A 7577-nucleotide genomic window follows, 5' to 3' on the forward strand; every position below is an offset into this window, starting at 1 on the left:
ATTCTTTTTCCTGTGCCAGGAGCTACACACACTTCCTGCCCACTGAGCTGCAGTAATGCCAATACTGTGTAAATACATCCCAGATCAAATCTGCGATGTGTTTTCTACTGAAAGCATCTGGGTTGCCCAGGCATATGTGATGACTTTGTATGTTTCTTGTACATATTAAAAATGACCTGAGAGCACCTTGACATGAAAAGCAGCATCGAAGACACGAAACAGTTTGGAAGCGCACGTACCCCAACGAGTCTGCAGATGGATCGCCTCTGCCTATTAGCTGGTGCTAATAAGATCTTTGCCTTCTCTACAGGTGAAATGTTCACAGCCACAGAGAAAACCAGCCATCAGCTGATGTTGGCTATCAATGAGAAATACATACACCATTCTGGTTCTGTCCGTGTGGTTCGATAGGACACTAGAGAAGAAAGCGATGGATAGTTTTTTGATGCTTTTAGCTAGAAATATGGTGGGAGGCCTGGGGAATAAGGAAAGGAAGGAGAGGAGGAGGAGAAAAACAAGGAAGGAAAGAAGAGTATTTTCCTATATTACCAAGCCAGCAAGAGAAAAATCAATGTAATTCAGTATCTTCTGAGCCACATTAATAAAGGAGTGGGGGTGTCATGTCAAATTTATTCCTAACCTGTGCAGATTGGAGCAGACTCGCAATTCTAAGGCAACCAAAGAATTGGGGGCAACAAAGAGATCTACTTCAATATTTCCTTGAGTTTTCAATATTCATTTTTAGCTTCCACTGTCACACAAACACCACCTAATTTACCCACCTCCTCTAAAATTCTGAGTTATAAGGTTAGGATTCATTTAAACTCACATTACCTCCAACTTACTCTATCCAAGTAGAAAGGACAAGGTATAAATTTCTATAGCAATTACTATTTCGATCGCTAGTCCTCAATAATTTCTAGTCACACAAGAAACATCACTTCCAACTCAAGCACCAGACCACACCGTCCACCAGTCCATTTGTGCCCTGCAGAGCCATCCATACATCTCAAAGCCCTTGCAGGGAAAGAACCAGCTAACCCCTGCAGGCAATGACGGTGGCAGATGGCCTGAGACTGGCCCGAGAGCCCCCGGAAACCCCAGACACCAAGCTGGAACCTCAGAATTGCTGCAGCACTTCAGAGAGCACTAACCCCGCGAGTCCTTCTCACACTGGAAGTATTTTTAATGTCATCCTACTGTAGGCACTTTATCTTTCCCTCAGTCCTCAAATAAGATGTTTCAAAGCCTGAGCAAAATCATTATCATCATAATCATCACTTTGGGGGAAAAAACACCCAGAAATCCCCTCCCTCTTTCCCCAAATTCATATACTCCAGCCCTGACATCATGTGGTACAGACCATGTTAGCTATGACCTAGAGATAGAAATAATAGCAATACTCATGACCAGCATGAAACATATACAGAGTAGATATTAACAATGGTCCATGCAAGACACATGCAGAATACTTAGTAATGCAATCATTCATTCCTTCTTCTTAGAAAGTAAATAAACAAACAAATGTGTCATACAGAATTAGAAAAAAAAAGAGATAAACAGGCTAAACGTATACATTTCCTTGGTCAAAGAATCCCAAAATACTTCCAAAACTATCTGATCCTGTAGTTGCGTAAGTTTGTCATTATTTTTCTGCTGGGTGCCTTCCTAGTTTCATTCCGGACCCAAAATTGTTTCTAAAATGCCTTTTGTAAGTGTCTGTTGGTGGGCATGAGCCTAAGCTCAACAGTGAAAAAAATCCAGCCAGCTTCCTGGATTATGCAGTGGTATTCAGCGAAAGCGGCAGGCATTACCTACCACGGTCCTTGTCTTCCTACAGCCCAGAGGAGAAATAAGTTCCCCACGTTGAATTAAAACTACTATCCTTGGCCCCATGTATCATGCCCATCCTCGATTCCCTTAAACCAACCGGTCAGTTCTAAACCCTATTTCCCAAGACAGTAAATATTATACTCCGTAGTTTCTTAGTTGCTTTATGCCCCTGTTAAAAACTCACCAATTTAAGGACCCTGCCACAGAACAAGTTTCTTTCTTGGGCTCCTGGCTGGGATGGCCAGGTCTCGCCCGTCTTTTTATTGGTCCTTCCCGGAGCAGCACTGTGGTCACCTGGCACTTTCTGCACGTCCTCTGACTTTGACTATCATCAAGAGAAAAGTATTCATTTTCTAGATTTTGCTGTTCTCTCCACCCCTTTGCCAAAACAACCAATCATGTCTTTGGAAAAAGCAATCTCATCTTATTGAATTATGAGGGAAGGTGCAATTTTTGGAAGCTTAATTTATCGGTGATTAAAAAACCACCAGCAGCTACTTGGCCCTTATATTGATCCAGAACCAGACTGACGCTCTCTGCTGACTGTCCTTTAAAATGCCATGCACTTGCTTTCTTCTTTCCAGATGTGAACGGCTCAGATTAGTCTTTAAAATAGCCATGAGTGGGCCAGCGAGGTAGCTCAGTGGACTAAGCGACAGCTTAGGAAGCGCAAGGACCAGGGTTCAATTCCGGTACCACATGCTGCGCCGGCCCCACCCCCAGGTGCTCTGAGTCAGGCACCGAGGCCATTCGTGGTGGCACATGTAATCCCAGTGCTGGGGAGGCTGAAAACAGGAGGATCGCTATGAGTCTGAGCTGCGTAGTGAGACCCCGTACCTAATACATAAAAAATAAAATAGCCGTGAGTTAAATGGCAAAGGCTTTATTAATTATTTTCTTAGACTAGTGGTTCAAACTGCTTCAGAAAGGCCGTTAAAGTAAAAAAAGTTCCCACAGACTCTTCATAGGAGAAGAATCCATGTTGGTCCTAGTTTGCACCACCCAGGGCTGTCGGCACTGGGGATGAGGCTGCCTCCTTTGTAGCCAGCAGAGACCCAGCCTGCCCCGCCCCCATTCCCCTCTGACTCTGAGCCTCACGCCTTCTGTACGTGGCTCCTGCCCCACAGCACTGTGGTGAAGCAGGGTGCTGTTATTGCCGCTATGTCACCAGTAAGAGTGTTCACAGCCACAAACACACTGGGGACCAGTTCAAGAGAAACACACAGGTACTTTTAGCCAGTCCAGAGATGTTAAATAACTTCCATGAAGTCAAGCTACTCAGTTCCTACTACTATCTCATTACAGCTGTTAGCCAAATCACTGAACTAGTCCTTAGATGACGCATAACACCGCTTTAAATAAATGTTTTTGTGTAATTTTTCTGCTAGAGAAAAAAAGATAGTGTGGCAATAAGCACAGTAATTTTAGGCAAACCTCCAAAACGTAAGAATATTACAAAAGAAATCTGCCCAGATTTTCCAACATAAACTCAGTGCTAAATATCTTATCCTACTAACACTAACATTACAGTTTCCAGGTAAAATCCCATTTTTAGTAAGATTCTCCCAAGCCAGGATCCACACTGTGTCCCACTCATCCACTTACCCCAACCTGCAGAAATCATATCTCCTCTCAGAGACTTCAACTTCGACAACAGGTTCATCTTTCCTTGGAGTTCTATGACTCCTTTATTAAACAAACAAACAAAAAAAAAAAAAAAAAAAAACACCTAAATCAGAACCTCTCAAGAAGAACAAAGAGGTTGGTTGGGAAATGCACAGGGAGGATTGGGGAGAGTAAGGAGTCGGACTTGGCAGAAATCAGTCCAGAGAGTATTGACCTCCTCAGTTTGCACACAGCCTCTGCTAGGTTCATCCGCACCTGTGCTTGGATCCCTGCTTGCTTCAAATGGAGTCCACACTGTGGATTTGGCAAAGGTAACTGCCAGGATTAAACACCAGTTATTGAATATATAATTTTGCCTCAAGCTCATTGATCTTTTTAACTCCAAGAAACTTTATTTCAATCAACCCTCCATAGCCCTACCCTGGGCAGCACATGGACTTACTCTGCTCTAGCTCTGGGGAGGGAGGTAGATGTATCCCAAGGCATGACCTCTTATGTCTATGGGAGCTCAGAAGCCCCACATCTGCAGGCCCCGCAGCCAACCCGTGGTGTTTAATTGCAGACCCAGAAGAGGAGGAGACTGAGCTTACAGCCCAGAGGTGGTCACATGGCGTCTTCCTCTGCTCACAGGAGGGCCCGTCCCTTCCACTCAGCCTGAACTACAGGATGGGCTCAGCCACACTACAGAGGGAGATTTGCTTTAGTCACTCTGTTATCCAATGTTAGTGTCCTCCAGATGCACCTCAGAGACACACCCAAAATCATATTTAACCAAATACAGAGGCACCTGTGCCCTAGCCCTCTCAGCACATGGCATCCCAGATGGCTTGAATGGATAACAAATAGTGAAACAAGAGATTTGGATTTAACCATGTCAATAATCATAGTAAATGTAAATGGTATAAACACTAAAATCCAAAAGCAAGTATTGTCAAATTGCATTAAAAGAACAAGGCCTAACTGTATATTACCGGTGAAAAATGGATGTTAAATATAACACATAAATAATAAGTTTAAATACAAAGGATAAAAATGGTATATTATGCCAAGACCAATCAAAAGAGATGTAGAATGCCACAGCAATATCAGACAAAGTCGATTGCAGAGGAAAGAAAATGTCCACAGCCATGGAAGTCTCACAGTGACAAAGGGATCAATCAATGAAAAGCACATAACTTCCTCAATTAAAAACAAAGAAGTTCATGTTTTAATGACCTAAGATTCCATCGGCCACTTGAGAAATGCAAATTAAAACAACACGGAGAGCCCATCTTACCCCCAGAAGGAATAGCTATCATCAAGAAGTCAACTAATAACAAATGTTGGCCATGGGGGAAAAGAAACCCTTCTCCATGGTTGGTGGGAGTGTAGACTGGTCCAACCATGGTGGAAATAAGTGTGAAGATCCCTCAAAAAACTAGAATTAGAGTTCCCACTTAACCCAGCTACTCCTGTGTGTTCTTCCAGAAGAACTGAAAACACAATACCACAGTGACATATGTGCACCCATGTTTATAGTAGCATAATTTGTCCTAGCTAAATCTTGGAAACAACCCAAATGCCCATCAACTAAGGAATGGATGAAAATGTGTGCTATTTTTACACAACTGAGTATTACTCAGCTATAAAAAAAGATAAACTCAACGCTTTTATTGATAAATGGATGCAACTAGAGATCATACTCATAAGTGAAATAAATCAGACATGCATGTGTAATCATTGTATTGTCTCCCTAGTATAAGAATTTGAAAGAGTAAATAAAATCTAAAAGAAAGGAGAAAAGAGAAGAAGAAGGAAATGAAAAAATATATATGCATATATGCAGAACAGCTTGGATAATTGTACTGCTGATTTCTGCTGGTCTATTAGTGCTTAAATTTTTTTCTTCTTTTTAATTGTTTGTCCATTTTTGCATGTGCATATCTGGTAATCCAAACAACTACTTTGAAGACAATAGGCAATATAACAACCATTGTTGAATTTCTTAAAAAAAGAAAGAAAGTAGACTCCAAAAGGAGCAAATGTGAGCAGAAGATGCATAGAAAATAAGAATAAATGAAATACAAATTTAAAAAAATCAATAAAACTATCAATGATGATCAATATATGTCCTGAGGAAAAAGAGCAGACTATGGAGCTGTGCAGTCTGGTGGGAATGTGTGTTGGTATTATTCTGTCAGCGCAGAGCAGTGAGTGAAAGCTTCACCTAGTCATGAGGAACCTTTACCGCCTTTCTTTAAAGATCATTTTCCTGGGCCTCCCCGGGGTGCTCACTCATGTCTGCTTATGCATCGTGAATGCCCCTCTGGTGATTCTGGGGAGCACGCTCCCTTAGCTCAGGACTGCTCCCCAGGTCACAGGAGACTGTGCATGCTCTGGATTGATTTTCAGGTTGATGTGAAGAGTTGGTGAGAGAGAATTCTATTAAAGCAAGGGATCCCTCAGAAGTGCACGTGTGTGACCAGTGACAAACGCGGGCATTCTTGATGTTGCTAAATTTAAAGCCACTTCATAACTTTCCTAAAACCACACTGAAACTGAGGCTAGTAGCAGAGCTGGTTCAGGTTGGTCCAAATTTTTTTATTTTTTTTTTAATTTATCTTTTTTTTGTATTCCTTTCTTTTTTTTGACATCAGTTATTTTTATTTTAAAATAAAAGAAATAAAAACAATGGTACAAAATCTCAAAACAAGATCTTAGGAGAGTAACAATGCTTAATACATTGTGTATTGTTACTGCCAGAGTAGTTTCTCATATTACAAGATATAGGCAAGAAATAATAAGCAAATAACATAGGTACAAACCTCTTTTTTTTTTTAAAGTCAACAGAAAATGGAAATACACTTTTTAAAGTTTCTAATACTAGGAGAAGATATCATACAATGTCTTTTAAATAAATTTTAAGTCAAAGATACAGTATAGATTTTAGAACAAAAATTATGATTAAGCAATATTCAGAAAATTAAATGTTTCAAACAATTGAACTAAGAAAAAGTTTTCATGATAGCAAAGAAGTACTAAGAATAAAACATAAGATAAATACTGGAATGGCAATAAAATGACCAGCACTTGTAACCGTTTGAGGATAAGATATCACACAAAGTTCTAGTGTGTTGTGGACATGCATAATGACCGTGACAGTTACTGGTGGCTAGGCGTCACTTGTGGAACTGAGCTACAGCTATTTCTTTGAAATCCGCCCTGTAGACTCAAGTGGAATCATGACCCACAGGGTGGAAGAGAAGTCCATTTGTAGAGTGTGCTGATGAAAATATTCTGCTGCTGAACACAAAGGAATAACTGAAAGACTACTACTGTATACCTCTTATTCTCCTCTGTTTAATTGTTTGCCTTATTTGGCAGGTTCTTTCCATTCTTATTCATGGGGCTGTGATCAATTTGCTCCCTCTCTTGAACATCATTTAGTAGTCTGTGTAGGCTTGGCTTTGTCATCATGAAATTCTTTACTTGTTCTTTGTCATGGAAATATTTCACTTCTCCATTATATTTGAAAGATAGTTTTGCAGGATAGATCAGTCTGGGTTGGAATTTGTTTTCTTACAAGACCTGAAGTACTTTGCTCCATGCTCTTCTTGACTTGATGGTTTGTGAAGAAAAATCTGCCGTTATTCTGATGGGTTTTCCTTTAAATGTGATCTGTTTCTTTTCTTTAGCGGCTTTTAGTATACTGTTCCTATGCTGAATTTTTGGAATCTTGATTACTATGTGTCTGGGTGTGGTTTTCATTGGATTGATACTATTTGGAGCTCTATATGCTTCAGTTACAGGAATGTCAGATTGTTGCCCCATATTTGGGAAGTTTTCTGCTATTACTTCTGCCCATATTCTTTTTATATCATTTGTATTGACTCCTTCCTTCTCATTGATGCCTATTAGCCTCACATTGTTCATCTTTGCATCGTCTTGCAGGCATTGAATTATTTTTTCCTGCATCCTAGTTGTTTTTAAGAGATCTTTTCTTACTTTTTCACTAGCTGCAATGGTGTCTTTCAGGTCAGAAAGTCTATCTTCACTTTCATGCAAATGGTTTTGCCAGCTTGTGATTGAGGTTTTAATTTCCTGTGTATCACTTTGAACCTGTTTCATAGATTCTATTT

This window comes from Octodon degus, unplaced genomic scaffold, assembly GCF_000260255.1.
Source record: "Octodon degus isolate 3935 unplaced genomic scaffold, OctDeg1.0 scaffold00005, whole genome shotgun sequence".
NCBI lineage: Eukaryota > Metazoa > Chordata > Mammalia > Rodentia > Octodontidae > Octodon > Octodon degus.